Genomic DNA, 19,569 nt, shown 5'->3' with positions numbered 1-19,569 from the left:
GAACAAATAAATAATGTAGACATTAAACAACTAATTTTTAACTTTAGTCAGCTGAAGATGTATTCTTTTTTGTGCATGAAGAATAAGAAAGAAATAAATGCAACTTCCTGTAGCAAGAGGAGGTGTTTATTCCAAAGTAGGTCCACCTCTGACAAAATTGTTGTGTATGCCATGATAGTCCTTATGGACCTCAGATGAAGACTATGCTAGTACTTATCAAAACAAAGAAGAAAACAGTCAAAGGAAAAGATATAAGGTGATAAACAATCAGACAGGTATTGAAGCCTAAAGAAACTGGTTTGTGATCTAAGCCCAGCAGCAGCCTGGCCATTGCCAAGAGGTTTGGTTTGGATTATTATTACTGAATCATTGCTTAGCAGCTTAAGACAACATGTTTTTACAACACGGACCTTAAGCACTGATAAGTCATTTCACATAGCTCACTTGGAGAATCCAAGGCATTAGACATGGCAGTAGAGCTGCCAGTTGCGTTACTTCATTTCCAAAGGGTGGAGATCAGCGATTGGAGTGGTTGTACGTGGAGATCAGGCTACTTCATTTGGCCAATGTACTGTCCTCCCCTTTCCCACTACTTACCTTCTTTTTTGGTGTGTTCTCACCTCACATGCACCCTCCCGAATGATGTGAGGTCCTTGAGGCATAGAATATCATGTTTTGCCCCTCTGTGGAGAGCTGAGCACAGAGGACCTTGCGTGCTGCCTTTTACCTCTGTTGTTCATCTGTAGGATGGATATCACCCAAGCCTTTGAGAGTACGTTTCAGGAGTGTTCCCTGCCATCACTGCAGGAAGATGGTACCCTTGCCATCACTTGCAGAAAAAGGGGTTGCATGGAAATGAGAGAGACTCTGGCTTGTGGTCTTGCTCTAAATCAGCTGCATTTTTAACATTCAGAAGCCAACAAAGATGAAAGACTCCTGCTCAACCTCTCTACTCCCTTGGAAAAAAAAAGTACAAAGACTTGATAAATACTTTGCATTAATAAATTCCATTTGTCTTATAAAACAAAGTTTGCCAACTACCAAAGCAGGGAAAATATTTTACATAACTCTGAGTGCGACGTCTAAAAGGTTGCTATGAGCCTGGTTTGAACAACTCTTTCCACAACCCAGAATGTGAAGGAATGCTAAGTTTCACCCAGGCTAGGGCCAAGATTGCTGCATGTGTCTGAGTGGTGGGTTGACGCTGGCTGGACGCCAACTGCCCACCAAAGCCACTCTATCACTCCCACCCTCGGCTGGACAGAGGAGAGAAAATAAGAACAAAAGGCTTGTGGGTCGAGATAAGGACAGGGAGAGATCACTCACTAATTACTATCATGGGTGAAACAGACTTGACCTGGGGAAAATTAACTTAATTTATTACCAATTGACCAGAATAGGATAACGAGAAATAAAACCAAATCTTAGAACACCTTCCCCCCATCTCTCCCTTCTTACCAGGCACAGCTTCACTCCTGAATTCTCTACCTCCCCCCCGCCAGCAGCGCAGGGGGATGGGGAATTGGGGTTGCGGTCAGTTCATCACACATTGTCTCTGCTGCTCCTTCCTCCTCAGGGGCAGGACTCCTCACACTCTTCCCCTGCTCCAGCGTGGGGTCCCTCCCACAGGAGACAGTCCTTCATGACTCCAACGTGAGTCCTTCCCATGGGCTGCAGTTCTTCACAAACTGCTCTAGCGTGGGTCCCTTCCATGGGCTGCAGTCCTTCAGGCACAGACTGCTCCAGCGTGGGACCCCTGTGGGGTCACAAGTCCTGCCAGCAAACCTGCTCCAGCGTGGGCTCCTCTCTCCATGGGTCCACAGGTCCTGCCAGGAGCCTGCTCCAGCGTGAGCTTCCCACAGGGTCACAGCCTCCTTTGGGCACCCACCTGCTCCAGCATGGGGTCCTTCCCGGGGCTGCAGGTGGATATCTGCTCCACCGTGGACCTCCCTGGGCAGCAGGGGGACAGCCTGCCTCACCATGGTCTTCCCCACGGGCTGCAGGGGAATCTCTGCTCCGGCGCCTGGAGCATCTCCTCCCCCTCCTTCTTCACTGACCTTGGTGTCTGCAGGGTTGTTTCTCTCACATATTCTCACTCCTCTCTCTGGCTGCAGTTGCTGTTGTGCAGGGGTTTTTTCCCCTTCTTAAATCTGTTACCCCAGAGGCACTACCACCGTCGCTGACAGACTCAGCCTTGGCCAGCGGTGGATCTGTCTTGGAGCCGGTTGGCATTGGCTCTGTCAGACATAGGGGAAGCTTCTAGCAGCTTCTCACAGAAGCCACCCCTGTAGCCCCCCCCACTACCAAAGCCTTGCCATGCAAACCCAATAGAGTCCATGTGCTTTTCTGCCAGCTGGTTTGTTTAATTGCAGTGGAAGTGGCAGGCTGGCTGCCTTCTGGTGTGAGTGGAGTCCAGCAGGTGAGGGGTAAGCCATGGAAAAAGAAATGAAGGCACGAACGTGGCCCAAAAGCTGTTTGTGAACCCAAAACAATGTTCTTCACTGTGCTGTGGGAACGTTGCTATAAAAGGCAGGAAAAGCACAGCTGTCTACTATTATTGTTTTGTTATTAATTTTTAAGGGTGATGTTGATTAACCAGTAGAGCAGATTCTCCAGGGATGTTTCTTGGTCTGGACTACTGACACTTTCTGATTCTCAGGGCAGGGACCAAGTACTGGCTGTTCTTGCTAACCCTGACAGGGCCTATGTGATGGTTTGCATCATCTTGCTCTGGTTTTGCATCAGGCTGCAGAGCAGCGGTGATCAGCCGCAGCATCTAGGGGACCTGCAGAAGGTTCTTCTTGCCACTTGCAAGCCTGCACCCTTGATCTTGGTTAGCACTTCCCGGCACACAGAAATATGAATTGTTATGGGTGGTGGAGGGAGGGGACACCCAAGCCTGAGATGAGCAGGGTGCAGCTGAGGTCTGTCTTCAATGACAGTCCCAAGACCACTCAGGATTTGGCATTTGGAGCACTCCAAGCCAAGCATGCTCTTTCAGCTTTGTAGGATGCACGTCATCACAGCTGACCAACCTCCCTCCACCCTTACTGTCAGGCCTCTGCCAGTCTTTTAGGTTATCAGCTTGGCTTGCAGGAGCTGGGGTTGTTTCTCTGCTCAGTTTAAGTCCATCTCCTGGTCACCTCTACCTACCCACTTGAAGATGGGCTGGCTGCAGCTTTTTACATACTTGCACTTCTCCTTAAGCCTCCCTTTGCCCTGGGCCATCTGCCACTGGCCAACCTCTTGGAGGGAAGGAGGTGACCAAAGGCTCCCAAGTCTCTGTCAGTGTCAAGGCCAGGCAATGCTGTGCATTAAAACATGCAGAAAATGAGGGATGCAGCAACTCTGGGTGCACAAGCATGGTCTGGAACTCAGCTCCTACAAGCATTGAAGGCCCCGGGATATGCAGGAAGGTATGCCATGGCTAGAGCCACATGGGAAGTGGCCATTCCCTCTTGGGAAAGCATCTGAAACAGTCGACTAAGGATTTATCCTGAATTGGGGTGAAAATTTATTTGTGAATCCCAAACAATGTCTCTCGCAGAGCTGTGGGAACGTTGCTATAAAAGGCACGAACGGCCCAGCTGTCTACGATTATTGTTTTGTTGTTAATTTTTAACAATGAGGGTAATTACCCATTGGAACAGATCCCCCCTGGGATGTTTGTTGGTCTCGAGTATTTAAACTATGAGGTCCTCTGAGCAGAGACGTGTCTAGGGCAAAGTGTACGTACAACACTGAAAACCGCAGCGCCTTCAGCCACAGCTTGTGCAAACCTACTTTCAGTTGCGCTGCAGCAGTCTGGGAGGACGCGTGTGGCCAGACACGCTGTCTCAGCAGAGGGGTGTCAGCTCCCACTGGGATGGCAGTAAGTCTTAGGAAAACGTGGAGAGCTGGGTAACTCTGAGCACCTGAAGTCTGTCTCAATTTCATCAGATTGGTATTTTACAGCAGAACGTCTTCAGCCAGACTATTTATAGCCAGCTCCCGGCTAAGAACAATTAGTATTTGTTTTAACAGCGATTGAGGCTCTTAGGAAAGAGTTTCAACAGCTAAGGGATCAGCCCTTGGTCACCAAGGGTGGGGGTTTTGGGGGGTTTTCCCTCCCCCTCTTCCCCTCAATAGACTGTGCAAGTGCCTTCTCTTTTAGGAATCAGTTCTGGAGCAAATGGAGACTTGCCACTAAATTATATCTCTGGGCAGAAAAGCAATGCCAAGTCAGGCTATTGATTTTGTAATGTAGGACACAGCCCCCCTTGCCCTGCGTGCAGTCATACACAGACTCCTTGGCATCTAATTAATAATTTGCAGTTAAGCGGCGGCTACTTCCTTGCATCATTTCAACGCAATTGCCAAGTGGAAAATTGAAAAGCAAGAGAGAGCCAAAGAAACAACGACGACAACAACAACAACAACAAAGGTTTAAAGTTCTAGGAAATTTCACTATGTGAGGTCAAAATTCCTTGCGCATTCAGAGGCTGGGCTGTTGGCTGGCAGGCGCCTCTAGTTAACACGGCAAGGCCCTTTCTTTTCAAAGCCCTGTTCTCCTAAAGCACCTCTTGTTTGACTGGAGTTTCTCAGCCCTAAAATGCGCGTGTGTTTGGGGAGGGGGAGGACGTGGGGAGAATGTGGGACTAGGGCAGGTCACAGAGAAGTTGAATGAGGGTTTTTCTTGTGGTTGGTGAAGCACAAAAGGATAGTGAAGCAGAGCTCCCAGGACAGGACTGGGAAGAGGATGGGGTGATGCAGCTAAGGGGTTTGCAGAGCAGAGGATACGCAGGAGTGGACTTACAGCCAAAGGAGACCTGGTGCTAACTTCTCTGGATCTTGAGGAACACATCTCACCATGAGCCTCTCCTCCCAGTCTGCCGGTCAGCAGTTGGACTGTGATTGGCCTGTTCATGGCACAAAAGGTCTTTCCTCTGGGTGGAGGGTTTTTTAGCATGGCCCTGTTAGAAAACAATAACAGTAATGTCTCGTGAGTTATGTTTTCCAGTCTTTTATGCTGCTAGCCCTGGGGAAGAGCTGGGGCATGCTACATTGTTGGCACAGCAAGAAGTACCACAGCTATCAACAGCTGAACTGAGCAGTTGGGGTTTTTTATGCGTCTTCATGCTCGATGTTGTCGGACACATGAGGAGAAGGGGCCCAAGGGAAGGCTGGTGTTCAGAGGATCTATCAGCTGTTTCTGTTTTGCCTGCCTTTCTTCTGTCTTCTCCTCTCCACGGAGGCACGTGCTTCTAACTGTTCCCATTTACAGCCGCAGTAGTCTTCATGATGTTGGCAGCTCCAGGATCTGTGTGGCTGGAGACTGGCAATTGTCTGTGGGAGGCAGGCATAAAAGATCAGCGATCTCAACAACATGACCTATGAGGAAAGGCTGAAGGATCTGAAGAAGGAAAAGCTTTTTGAAAACTCTTTTTTAGTTACACAAAAGATTTTGCTGCAAGGTAAAAGGGTCTCATTGGTTCTCTGTATCCTTTGCAGACCTGACAAGACGTGATGGTTGAAACTGCAGCAAGAGAGATACAGGTTAGGCGTTGGTTGGACAACATCTGGCCAAGTAGGTCTGGTTGGCTTTACTTTGAGTTCAGGTTGGAGCAGAGACCCCCAGAGGTCCTTTCCAGCTACAAAATTCTACAATTCTGCGATAGGAACAACTTCCTTGCAATAAGGATGGCCACATAGTGATGAAATAAGGTGGTAGTAATGTCACCTCTGGAAGTTACAAGTTGGAGATTAGGTAAACACTTGTCAGAATTGGCTTCGGGACAGCTGACACTCTTTGGAGCACTGAAAGCAGACTGTCCTCCTGATGTCCCCTGTGGTTTTTGTTTTAAAAAACAGCAGGTCCTACCTTTCAAGCACTAGTGTCTGAAGCCATCAGGCTATGCATCCTCCATTTCTGCTTGGAGGAACTTGAGGCTTACAGATACCTGGCATGCGGAAAGATAGGGGAGCCTGGGAGGCTGAGTGATTTCATCAAGAAAAATGTTGTTCCCCATGTTCACCCTCCTGAGTTGGGGGTTTTCTAGAGAGGGGAGGAAGCAATGGTGTGGATGACTCATGGCCTGTTTCTAAAAGACCCAATAACGCTGGGTTGAATCACTGAGCAAACACGGGCAGAGCTGCAAACAATACCCAGAAGTCTTGGCCTCCTTCCTCTGCTCCCATTTCACGATTTTATTACTAAATCTAAACCTGGTGCTCGCAGTCCTTTCCAGGGAGGTACGTTTAACAGCATGCACGTATCATCAGCCAAATCTCTTCCTCTTTGCCCTGAGCCTTTGTACACGAAGCAGTGATGGGAGGGCTTGTAGATTCTTGCAGTTTCTTAATTCTGTGGGATTCCCGTGGGCTGAGCGTGACTTAATGGCTGCGGTCCTGTGGATGAGAAATGCCTCACACCCTGCTGGCATCGAAAAAGGATTACTGTTCCCCTGCTTAATGCGTTTGTTTAATGCCCATTCCATGAGGCTGTTTCTCAGGCTGTTTTCCTTGCAGGATATGTCTCCGTGTGTGCAATTAGCTAAGAGACATTAGCTTAATGACTTGTGCGTGTCTGAGTTAGGCTGGGCCCCATCTCGGATTGCTGCCTTTTCGCTCACCTTTCTCCTGTCTGGAGACTTTTAATTCTCTGCAGCACAAAGTGCTCTGTCATGCTCATCCCGGGGGTTGGATGCAGACAGTGTCTCTTGCTGGTCTCCAGCCAGAGAAACCCTGCTATCACACATAATTACCTCCTTGACTCATCATGACTTTTATTGCCCCCCCCCCTTTTTTTTGTTTTATAAGTTTGATTTGCTCTTTTGAAGCTATTGTTTCCAGCCTTGTATTCCCAGTGGCTCCGGAGGACTGCAGTGTATTCATGCAGGAATTACTGGGGCGGGCTCTGTGGTCTGTTTTGTGCAAGAGTTGAGACTGAGTGATCGTTTTGGTCTCTTCTGGCTGGTTTCTGAGCTGATGGGTTGGGCAGAGGGAGAGAAATATCTGGCCAGCAAGCTGCATTGTTCAGGAGCCTGGTGCTGAAGCAGAGAGTCGTTCACTGAAATGTAGGTCATCAGTTCATTTTGATGAACTGATTGTCTTGGTCATTTCAAGTGGTTCACAGCAGCTGGCTGAGCCATCGCTCAGGTAAGATGAAGGGGATGCTGATCATCCAGTCTCCTGAATATGCCTAGTGCTAGAAGTTTTCAGGACTGCAAGAGCAGATCTCATAAGGAAATATCCACCCGCTGTTCTTAGCAATGGAGAAGCCATCACAGCCATCAGTGAGTTTTGCCAATGGGCGATATCTTCTACCAAGCTTATTTCTAGGCTGAATTTGGCCAGTTTTGCTGCTATACCATGGATCACATTATGGTGCAGTCTGTCAGAGTGAAAAACCCCTGTCTACCCATTCCCTTCTCCATGTGCGTAATTATTGCCTCAAACAAGTCGGGGTTGTGTCATTGACAGGCTGAATGGTTCATGTCACACTTTAAGAGTGAAGTTACATCTCTGAACCTGTCCTCCCCCTCCATCTTTTGTTGTCAGTCATTTTATTTCCGATATACTTCAGCCCCAGTTCCAAAACTCAGCCCAACAAATCTATCTGCAGAAGGCACTGGTAAAAGACAGGCTCCTTTTTCTCCATTCCTGGCTGGACTGAAGCTTGTGCTGCCTGAGCTGGCCGGCTTCTCCTCTAGGCACAAATGGATGAAGTTTCCAGAGCCACCAGTGTGGAACTGTTTGCAGTAATCAGACCTGCACAACAACATTTATGGGAAGAAAGGCAAGCAGATTTGGGTATCTTGTGGCTTTGCTGATAGGTAAAAGCATGGTCAGATAGTTCTTTTGAACCAGACGTTGTCTGCCTAATGCAACCTCTGGTCCTGTCCTTAAATGCGGGGCCAGGACGGGTGCTGTACATTTTGGATAGGTTTCATTTGGCCTGCAGAAGCATCAATATCCTTTCCAGTTCCTCTTTCCTTGCTCTCCTACCCATAGGTAGGGTCCCTGAAGTCATCACCTGCAGCTCACGCTCAGGAGAGACCTGTACTCACTCCCTTGAAGGGGGCTGAGGAAAAAAGGGGTGTTTGGGTGGACTATGGTGGAAGACTTTATTCAAGGATTTCTGTTTGGGTAGGATGTATGTGTCATGTTGCCCGCTGCTTTGGAGAAGGTGGTTTGAGATCTGTCTGGAGCAACAGGAAAGTAAGCGACAAGTTCATATCTTTCATTGCTTTTCCGCACCAATTTGCACTTCTATAGTAGATTTGGCAAGGCACCGGCTTCAGACTTGGCACCAGGAGGAACAATCCAAATTAATTTACCTTGCCCCTGCTTTAAAAACTCCAAGATCTATCAGTTTATTGTCATCCTGGAAAGCACTGTGACATTTCTCTTATTGCTGAATACATTGTTCCTGTTAAAAAGTGTCACTCATGATGGTTTTTGATGTAGATGGGTATAAATCAAATGCATTCCTTTCACTGATGCAATTAATGAGCAGAATGCATGGGGAAATTGTTAGGCTGTTGAATACTGCAAATTAAGGGCCTTCAAGAACAACAAATCCCTGTCTATAATGAAAAGAGCAAAGACATGTCAATCTTGTTTAGTTACCTGTTTATAGGATGCAGGTTCCTTTACTGACAGTTTCAGAAAGAGTGTGACAGGGTAAGAATATAAGAATACCTGATCCAGTAGCTCCTGTTGAACCAATCCTGTATGAACTATCTCATCAGACGTGCTTCTAATTTTCTTACAGAATTGTTTTTCTACAATGAAGACCAGTCTTTTTTGTGAAACTGAGCATTTCAACAGGACACATCTCTCTCTGAGGATTTTTTCCTAAATTTTTCACGGGAAACTGACCCAACTTTGAGGTTATTTTCTTTTAAAACAAATTTATGGGCCTTTGCTGAAAGCCTGGGAGGTTTTGTTTCTTCACTGAAAGCCTTGGAGGTTTTGTTTCTTCATCTTAAACCTGAGAAACATGTTAAAAAGAGGTCAAGGATAATGACATTTTTTAGCAGGGAAAAGCAACAACATTTTAACAACCTTTCTTCCTGACCAGCTTGGCTAATTGTTCATTAAACCACTGTTAAAAGCCTTAGAGAGGAACAAAACCTCCATGCTTAGGTAGCACCAAAGCCAGCTGCCTGGAAGGTCCCTCTGAAACAGCCTGGTGAGAGTGCCACAACCTTGCCAGTCCAAGCTGGCCAGCCCAACTCATTTAGTTGTCAATTCCCATAATCCAAGCCTTGGGTTTTTGGCCCCAGTGGGATTCATTTGCACAGAGGTGAGAAATCCCAGGTTGCACATGAACTCCAGTTTTTCTGCACTTCCAAGGGAAAGGGGGTGAGGACAGCTGTCCTGAGAGATGGGCAGGGAATCCACCAGGAGCACACAGAGCAGGGACTGGACTCTGGTCCTCATCTGCTCTGTGCATCTTCCTCCTGCAGAAGGCATTGAGGGTCATCACCGTGCCCACTTCTCAGGGCTTGGTTTTCACTGAGCACATGGGCTTGGGTTTGCTATCTCTGGCTCTGCCTGCAGGCTCTCCCTGACCCCTGGACCAAACTATTTCTGCAAAGAAAAAATCCAGAAAAATCCCATGAAAAGGACTCTCGGGTCTTTTCCCTTTTAGACCTTGATGACAAAGCTCCATTTGGGCCTGCAGCAATCTTTACATAATTAGAGTTGTGTCAAAAGCTGGGTTTATCCCTTCATTTATCGGACAAAACAGCCCGATCTCTCTGCCTTTCAGGTCTTGCAGTAAAGCTTCACAAGTGTTGGACGCAGCTGGGAGACCCGGCGTTGTGCCTGGCCTCACTGCTGCCATGACGTTTTGGGTTATCAGTGAAGAAGTGAGAACGTTAGATGCACACGAATGTGCTGTGCACAGGTAATTCCTGCTCCCGCAAACACCACAGGCCAGGTCACCCTGCTGCCGCTGGGTTTTCTCTGTCAGGCTCAGAGGGATGGAAAGGGTAAAAGGGGTGCCCGGGCTGCAGCGAGCCAGGGATGGAGGCCAGCCATCCCATGCACAGGCCTCCAGAGCTTTAACCTCCAGAACCACAGTGCTCAGCTCCTTCTGAAAAAGGACGAAGCTGTTCAGCAAAGCTGTGGAACTGGGAAGCTTGTGGGCTGAAATGAGTCCAAAAGATATATTAACAGGCATGAGAGGCCTGTGATGAAATAGCTAAGGTATTAATGCAGCCAGAGGCTGGTAAGGAATACAAGAAATGCCCACGTTTACCCAAGAGGTCCCAAAGGTCTCTTGGCCAGAACATTGTGATCCTTAAAGGAATCTTAAGAAAGTTAAACCGCAGGGTTAGGGCTCCAGGAACAAAATCTGGGCTAGTGTGGTCTCTCAGCCGCTCTGACCTCTTAGCTGATGAGACCCTGTTTAGGAGCTTTGTGCTTTTTAAAGAGCATGGATATTATCCTCTGGGGCTTGTCACCCAGAGCCCTGTCAGATGAGGGTGCCCCCTTGTCCCTACAGATGGCATGAGTCTCCCACTGTGCCCCATGGCTGTGATGCAGGTAACAAAGCTTAATTCTCATTTTTCAGATGAGGTTCTGTCACCTGGTGGCAGGGGAAATCCTGAACACTCAGGTATTACCTGGTGATGTACAAAATGCCCTTCTAGTACTTTGCTGTCTCTCTCCATCTCTCAGCTGCTGGAGGAAACCTATGAAGTGCAGAGCATGGGCCAGTGCAGGCTAAACTGCTGTCATCACAGTTTGACCTTCACTTCTCCTTGTTGCCTTGTCCCATTACTTCTTTAATGCATGGAGGGCCTGGAGATGGTCCATTGGTGCTGAGCAGAGCTGGGCTGCAAGGAGAAGATGGCAGCTGGAGGCTGATGAGAGCAGAGAGCTGTTGGGTGGCTGAGCATCCCTGGTGCTGGATATGATGCAAACACTACGGCAATAAGGAAACCAAAGCATGTGTGATGGATCTTCCTCTAAAGTTAATTCCAAACCAGTGCCTATCTGACCTGCTTTTTGGAGGGGCTGAACCCGCCTTTTAGGAGTCATTGACTCCAGTCAGGCACATTTTTGACCCATACAAGGGAGACAGTCCCACCACTGGTGTGGGCAGGTCCTGCCTGTCCCAACACTGATCAACCCATCCCATGTCTGGGTGTCCTTTAGCCTCTCTGTCCCTGAGAATTTGTTCTTCTTTTGTATGTACTTTTTCCCATTCAGGATGCCCCAGTGAGGAAGGGCTGGTGAGTGGAGGTCTTGTCGTACGGTACTGGGCCTCTTGCCATGAAAACACCACCATGCTGTTGTTATTTTGTGCACCTGATGTGATAGTTCTTACAGCCATTCTTTGCTTCGACCATTTGCAAGGCCTGATTTTAGTCCAAAACAAGCTTCCTTGAAATAAAATTGTCATTTTCCAGTCTTCCTGTAGAAGCCAAAAGTATTTCAAGTTGGACTGGACTGGCCTAAACACAGAGTAGGGAGGGAGTCAGTAGGTTGGGGACATTTTAATAATGAAAAGAAGAATGTGAAAGGAAGGATTAAACACGGTGTTTTATGTGTATTTATTGAGTCAATTTATAAGGTGCCTTTTGCAAAATATCTTGAGCGCTGCATGAAAAACCACAAAGCAAAATATTTGAAAAATTTGGACATGAAGCCAGTGTGTCCCAGCGTACAGCCAGGCAGCAGAGGAGAACTTGGCACCAGGAGCCGCTGTCTAATCACCAGGCACCAGCAGGAGGAGATCCATGTCTGTAGGGCAAGGTGAGCTATCAAGGGAAGGATCTATTCCCTGTGGGCCAGCCAGCCACTGGTGGGTCTCTGTGGGTAGCCTGGAGGACAGGGTGGCTCAGCCCATCAGATCTCCTCCAAGCAAAGAGTCCTGGGGTGAAGGACCTCGCTGGAGATGGCGTGACCCTGGCTGATCTAGGGAGGCCTGAAGGTGACCCATCACAAGCCCAGCTGGTGAACACATAGTCCCCAGGAGCGGGGCTGCCTGGATGGGGAGCACGTTGGGGAGTGCAACCACTGCTCCTCCTGTACTGCACAGTCCCCAGCACTGCTGCCCCTGGACCAGTTTCAGGGAGAGGCCAATTAGCAGCCCATTACAGTAATTTCACCTGGCCATGGCGAGAGCACAGATGTTTGTGGCACGGTCTCTGTTATGGGATTTTCTTGCTCGCAGTTGAAGGTCAGCACAAGTGTTGATTCTGGCATGCTGCTGCTCTGACGGCGTGTTCCCATGAGATGTCCAGAGCTTCTCCCTCCAGCTGCGGGGCTCTGCTCAGCCCTGCCGAGGGGCTGCCAAGTGCCGCCCCAGGGTGACTGCCCCCCCAAAAACCTTTGGGAAATGTGTGGGACACCTATGCAGTGAGGAACACTATAAAGAAAGCAGTTAACAAGAGTGCTTTGCAGTCGCAGGTAGCTGGTTAGGCTCTTGAATGGTGGACTGCTTTTGGACAGGCACGTGAAAAATACTCTGTTGAGGATTTAGCTAAATTAAAGAGCAAGTAAAGACCACAGGACAAAATTGCAGCACCTCTGTTATGCACCTTCCTCAATCATTTTTAAGGGTAGCAAGAAATTGAAAATGGATAGAGCAGAAAAATGACCATGCTGATTGCTTTGAGCCATACAAGATACTTTTTTTAGCATCTGTAGCACAGTTAATTTCCTGATGCAGTATTCTTCCTGAAAATAGTTTACTATAATAAAAATGAAGGAACACCATGCCCAGGGGACAGTGATTAATCTGCTGTACACAAGGACATTTCTTCAGGGAAGGAAGCATACCTATAAGAGGAGATTTCATTGCAGGAAATACTGCTCACCAAAACGCCGAACTAAGCATATTCGAAGAGGTAACTTTGCCTTACAAATCCAACTTGTGCAGTACCTGCTGTGGCTCAGGCTGGGGGAGATGAATGCGATCAACAAAACATTGTTTTGGTGGGCTTCATCACTTCCTTCTCTACAGTCAACCACTTGCCTCTCTTCCAATGAGAAGGAGAGTAAAATACTTAAAAACCCAACAAAACTAGCTCATAAAACTACATCTGTTGGCAGTGAGGCCCAAGACTGTACTTCAGTCTGGTTTTAGCTTTTGCTTTTGTCAACTGACTGGAGCTCAATCCACAAAGTAGCCCTTTGGTTGGTTGGGACAATTACTACAAATAATAAGGCTTTGGGCAATCTGTGTTGGGAAAGGAGTTTTGGATAGGTGTCCCTTGAGAGTGGTCCAGGGTCTTTCAGGTTGGCTTCCCAGTGGGATGAAGCCATGGTGAAAAGTCAGAGGTGCTCAAAATGTGATCCATTTTGCTCATGTATGGTCTGCTTGTTTACCTGTCCATCTGTCTGTCCCAGTCTTGGAAGAGAGGTGATAACAAGAATTATGAAGCCCAAAGCTTCCATTGGGATCATGAATGAGAAGCACGGGCCGATGCACCCACATCTTGGTGTGAGAAAGGCAGCATCACTCAGCTTTCTGTCATGTGGTTTTCAGGTATTACTTGGACACTGTCCTTACCTTGAGGACTTTACCAGCTAGGAGCGGAACTGATTTACATCCTGGTATTTTTCAGAAATATTTGTGCCCAAAGCAGAGAGGTACTTGTGTGGAAGATGTTAGAATAGGGGCTGATACTTGGCACTGCTGCAAAGCGTTGCTGGAGGAGCTGGTTTGCATGCAGGAGGATTTGACCTTGAACTTTCTCCCGCAGTTCAAGCCAACATCCTCTACCCTCTAGGCCTGAAAAATGTTCCTCCCCCTTGTTTTAAAAATACATTTGTTATGTCTAATGTTTCTGGCCAGAGCAATGGTACAGACTTTTGCCTGCAGAGCTATGCGGGTCAGGGGTGGGGGGACGATGTGATTTGTGAGTGGCTTTAGCTAAGCTCACTGAAGTCCCCAGTGCAGTTACACCAGCAGAGCTGTTCTTTTCTGGGGACAGTTTATTGTCATACCAGGGGACGATGGCTTTCTTGTCCCAGTGTGAAGTACAGCCCTGCTAGACTTTCTGGGCTCACACTAGGCTGTGGCAGCCTCAAGCTAGCTGTGATATCCATGCTGCCAGTTCAACGGTGGGCTTGAAACAGATACCCAGAGGTCTGACCTGCTCATGTTCAAAAGACCTGCCAAAGGGCTCAGGCTCTGGGTGTCTGTCCAGGACTGGAGCAGTGTCTCTGATCACCCAGAGCACGTGAACCAAGTCTTGGTTCTTGGCTGCAGGGCTCCAGGCCTCACGTGGGACACATGTTCATGTGCAAGTAACGCAGCTAGCAGATGAGTCCCATTTTGGGGACAAGCCCAGGTAGAGTAGTCATGTCCCCTGTGATCCCACGAGTTAGGTACAGAACAGGGCATGGACAGAAGCAGTGACGGAACGGGTTTGTCTGCCTGTGCTCTCGGACCCAGGCGCAGAGGTTGCAGCCAGACTGCCTGGTCCCCAGCCGGAGCATCTCAGCACCCAGGCCCAGCTGCAGACTGGTTCTCCTCGGGATCATGCACACAGCCTCCTCCACCCCGGCTGCTGGGTTTTGCGGGGGAGAGCAGAGGCCACTGCCATGCTGCCAGGTGCCTGGGGTGAGTCACGGAGTGCAACCACCCTCCCTCCCCAAGTCAGTCTAGACACAGGGGAAATCCAGCTGCCTGCAAACGCCCCATCCCATCAGCTTCCCAGCCAAGCTGCGCTGTCCTGGCTGGCTTGGGTAATTTGGAAGGACTCCAGCGGAGGATTTGGCAGGCTGATCTCTCACAGCTCTTCCCAGTTCAGGCCAATGTGGTGAACCGGTTTACCGAGCACTTCATACTGTTCACTGTGCTTTTGCCCTTCTTTGAGTAATGGCTGTATTTATTGGCAAAATGGCAACGTCCATGCAGGGACACCTGACACCCTTTGTCCTCATGTGAGAGGTTACCGTCATGCTGGACTGTGAGCATCTACTTGCTTTTGCGGGAGAAAAGCGGGTGTAGAGGGCAACCATGGTGATTTTGCTAGCAGCAGTGTTGGGTATAGGAAGCCGCATGGTTGGGCCCCATCTCTGCCACACCAGGGTGGGTTTTCCAGTGAATTGCCAGAAGTGGAGGATCTGCAAGGTGTCCTAAGAAAGACTCTACCTGTCTGAGAGGATGCAGGTGAAGGAGCGGATATTACGGTGCCATGTGGATCATGCTGAGCTTGCTATCAAACCTCTCCAGGTGCTTATCACTACCTTTGATTTTTTTTAATGTGAATAGTTTGCCTAGAGAAGCTGACGTTTTCCCACAGACCATGATTTAAACCTTGTGGGAGCTCGTGTGCAGGCTGCTGGTGGTGTGTGTATACCGGAATCCTGGCTGGCTCCCATGCAGCTCCCTGCCCTGACCTGCTCCATGAAATCAAGAGATGCAGAAATTATTTCCTACGAGATCTTTTGTGTTTATGCTCTGCTGGGTCGGGCTGGCCTGCAAAAGCCATTGGGCTGGGGGTTGTCTCTGCAGTAGCTAAGTGGCTGGAGGAGTTTGAAAGCTGGACATCTTCTCATAGCACCAGCCACGCCTCAACTCCTTCCTCTCCATGGGGCATGGCAGTCCTGCTTGGACAGAAGGATGGCAGTACCCTCCTGACATCCACCTCTTTCTCTTCTGGGCTCATAAGTGCAGCACTAGAAAGCAGTGTTAACCTCCTTCAGGAAGACAGACACCCAAATCTTGAGAACCTGAGCTAGAAAAAGCTTGTTTCATTGAGACATTGGGCAGTTCAGAGAGGTACAAGTGGCAAGAGGAAGATGTTTCTTCTTTCTTTAACTTGCCCTCCATCCCTTTCTCTATCCATTGCAGTTTCTAGCTCTGCCATACCTTGTGTTCAGCTTTTCCCTCCCCTTGCAGTTCCCAGTGCGTGCAGCCCTGCAGAAATGCAGCGCTGGACTGTAAAAGCTGACTTTAACCCTGGTGCTCTGGGTACCGGGCTGGGCTCGCCGAGCTCCTGGCATCCGGCAGAGGGCAAGCGAGCTAAGAGAGCAATCCTGTCCCTGCAATCCCTCCTGCATTGCTCACATCAGGCCCAGAGCAGCAAATCCAGCAAATTGCTCAGGAAAGATCCTTTGGGGCTGTTTTGGGCTCTCTGCAGACAAGATCACATTTTCCAAAACCTTTTTCCCTCTCTTCACCTGGCTGCATCTTGCCATTTCTCCTGGCCAGTAACACCATATTTTATTCCTTGCTACATTGGTGTCCTGATTGGTCCTGGCACCATCTTATATTCAAAATTTTTAGCTATTTTTCTGCCTTACTAGTATGGCTAGATACAAGAAGTATTTTTTTGTACGGTTTTTGTTTCCTGTGTCTGTTTCCTGCTGTTTTGGAAGACATCTTCCTCTTTTTTTGGTCTACTTTGGAGCACAAGCCCTAGCTAGGGTCTTGAAAGCTGATTCCCTGGAAGAACTGCCCTTTCCCCATCCTGGCTGCTATAAGCAAGGAACAGTTCTGCCCAAGGTGTGCACAAACATTGCTCAAATTGTGCCTGCTGCTCCGTTACAGCTATAGTGCATTCATACCTTCTCGGTGTTACCTGTTTCTGTTCCAGCTGGCAGGTATACAGTCCCACGTGCTGCAGGACAGAATTTTCCTAAAGTCCCCTTCTTTCTGGGGATGTGCACTGTTCACTGTTAGACATGGCTGAGGTTTAAGAGTTAAGATTTAACCAGCAAATTAAAAAAACAGCAAGTTGGAAGTGAAGTAGATATTTCTGTCTTTTTTGGGGGGGATGCTCTCTCTTTGTTCTCAGGACAAATTAGTGTGTGTGCACCATCAAAGTGATTTAGAGTGTTGTTCAACTCTCAAAAGACATTGTGGAAAAACAGCACCAGTTGTTGTGCATTTGCTTCCTTTAAAGGGTCAGAACTGGGCTGTACTTGCTGCAGGGTGGGAGAGTTAAAAATGCTGTAGGAAATCATGTACTCATTTGCCTTTGAATGCCTGTAGTGCACAGGCTCCTGGTTCTCTTAGACTCCTCTGAAAAATCCCAGCAATGAAGGTAAGTAGGCTTTACTCCAGCTCACAGCTGTTCTGGTAGGTAAAAAAGTGAGTAACTGGTTTATTGCCTAAGATAAGGGCTGTGTTTGCTCTTGACTACTCCCCATACCCCCCTGCAGCCACATCAGCAGCACCCACCAGGACAGAGTGACCCGTGGGAGAGGTGGATACTGGAGGAGAAGGATGGATCCAGCACAGAGCAAGAAAGCGGATTAGCAGGTTCTGGCTGGGTGGATCTCCCAAAAGCCAGGGTGTTGCATAGGGTTTGGGGAGGTAGATTTGGACCCTTTGTTTTAGAGCTGGTGGGTGAGGGACGAGAACCTGCATTTGCAGAAAGCTCATTAGAAAACAGCTCTCTCTGGTGGGATGGGTTTCATCTGGAGTCTGAGAGACAATAAACAGGAAGTCCTACAATGACATTTTTATAGAGCTGCTTTGCAGAGTGGGGCTGCGCTTAAAATCCAAATTTAGTTTATTTGAGTGGGAGCATCCTCGGCTTTAATGTCTGCTTGCTTTCAAAGCAACGTGATAGAACTTGGCTCATGCAGCTCTGATGTCCAGGAAAACCCATGATCTGGATCCCTCCTGTCATCTTCCTAAAAGCCTCTGCCCTTTCATTGGGCTATGCTGGTGCTCATGCTTTGAGATCTTAGTAGTGTTTTGTGAAGGATTAATTAGCAAGCTGTATTCTGCAGCAGAGATGACTTCATTTTAAGGTTTAAGTAGCTTTGTACATCAGGCCAGTAAAATATTCTTGGAAATAGACACAGAGCTATAAACCTAAAATCACTCTCTACTGCTGAGTGAGTATCTTTACTAAAATCTTTAATAAAAGGTCTGGTTAATAACTAGCATGTGATAGCAAGCGATGAGGAGAGGCTGTGGGCTGGGTTTGTTCAACCTGGAGAAGAGAGGGCAAGAGCTAATTGCTGTATTTGACTCTCCAAAGGAAGGCTTTAGAGGGGATGGAGCAGGTCTCTTCTCAGAGGGGCACCACGAAAGGACAAGAAGCAACAGGGACAAGTTGCTGCGAGGGAAGTTCTGTCTCCATAAAAAGAAAATAAATTCACAGGGAGAGTGGTTTAGCCCAGGGAGGCTGTAGGTTCTCCATCCTTGGAGATATTAAGAACTGGACTGGAACAGACCATGAACAACCTTTTCCAGCTCTGAAGGGGACCTCTGGAGGTCTCTAGCCAAACCCTCTGCTTTGCACGGCATCTGTTGTCTTGTGGTGGTGGGCTCCAGAAGGTACTGGTTTGTGGGGTCACCAGGGGACCTTTTCTTGGGGTGGAAGGAATATACAGCCTTGGGCAGTGGCGGCCCCTCCTTGTTACTTTTGTCATGCATTTTCTCTGGCAGGGTGTCCATGTCAGCAAGGAAAAGGAGAGCTTGTTAGTCCAGCTCCTTCTGTGTAACAGGAATCAGTGAGGGTCCAGAGAGGCAAGCCAGAAATGAGAAGTGATGCTTGGGCAGCAGGTTGCGGAAGAGGTCTTGCTTGTGGGTTGTATGTCACTGCTTGTGTTCACAGGCTGGTACATAGAAACATACTAAAGAAATGGAAAGACTTGCTACTGTGGGAATGACCTGCAAGGGGAAACCCACCCGCCAGGCTGCCTGGCTTTCTCAGCAGGGCTGCAACAGTGCAGGAGGACTCATCATGTTACCTTGGAGTGAGATCATCCAGATCACCCCCTCCGACACCTGCCTTGACAGGTAGCATGCTTTAAAGCATATGATTAAATATTCTGAGTTGAGCCCCTGTGTTTTTCTGCTGGCTACTTGGTTAAGAAGTGCCATTATTGGTTGAATGGCCATGATGCTCACCAGAGATGGTCATCTGTAGCTGCTAGCCGAAAAGGACACTTTTATATGAAGTTGGTTCCTCAGTCTTTCTCCTGTGCTGTTGCTGAGGCAGGCAAGGGTTTTTATCTCGAGGGAGAAAGGCAGAGTTGGTGTTGTCCCAAGATGCCCTATGAGCAGTCTCTGCCTTTACCACTGAGTAGGGACAGAGGTGGGACAGAACTTGTCTGAGGCCAAGGTAGCTGTGAGATGGGGATCTGTTTCTGCAAGATGCTCTCTCCCCTCAGTGCTTGGCTCCATCTCCCTCTGCCTCGGCCACAGAAATGAGTCAGTCCCAAGAGAGGTGCAGACACAGGACCAGGGAAATTGGACTGGGGAAATTCTTGTTTTATGAGTTGGTAGGGGGTCAAAGGCAGCACAGCCCTGTGCGCTCCCTAGTCCTGGAGTAGTTTCTGTTTCTCAACAGCCAGGAGATTGCAGGGGCCTGGGGTTTCCTTTGTGTTAGAGGTAAGTATTCAGTGCACCTTCAAATACTTCTCTTGCCCTAGGAGAGCTCTGTGCTCTGGGTTAAGATTTGAATGGTTTGTCTTGTCCCCGGCCAACACAAGACTGTTCCCTGTATTTTTTCCAGTACTTGTTTTATTTGTCCCAGGAGACAAATAAAGTTACTTCCCCGTGGAGGCTTTGACATAGGCAGCTAGAGACCAGCAGCTGTAGTTTTTCTTGATATGTAGTCGCACCACACTTTCCTCTCCTTCATCCTGTTCCAT

Source organism: Harpia harpyja, chromosome 7 (assembly GCF_026419915.1).
Source record: "Harpia harpyja isolate bHarHar1 chromosome 7, bHarHar1 primary haplotype, whole genome shotgun sequence".
In the NCBI taxonomy this organism is placed as follows: domain Eukaryota; kingdom Metazoa; phylum Chordata; class Aves; order Accipitriformes; family Accipitridae; genus Harpia; species Harpia harpyja.
This window is presented reverse-complemented; position numbering follows the sequence as displayed.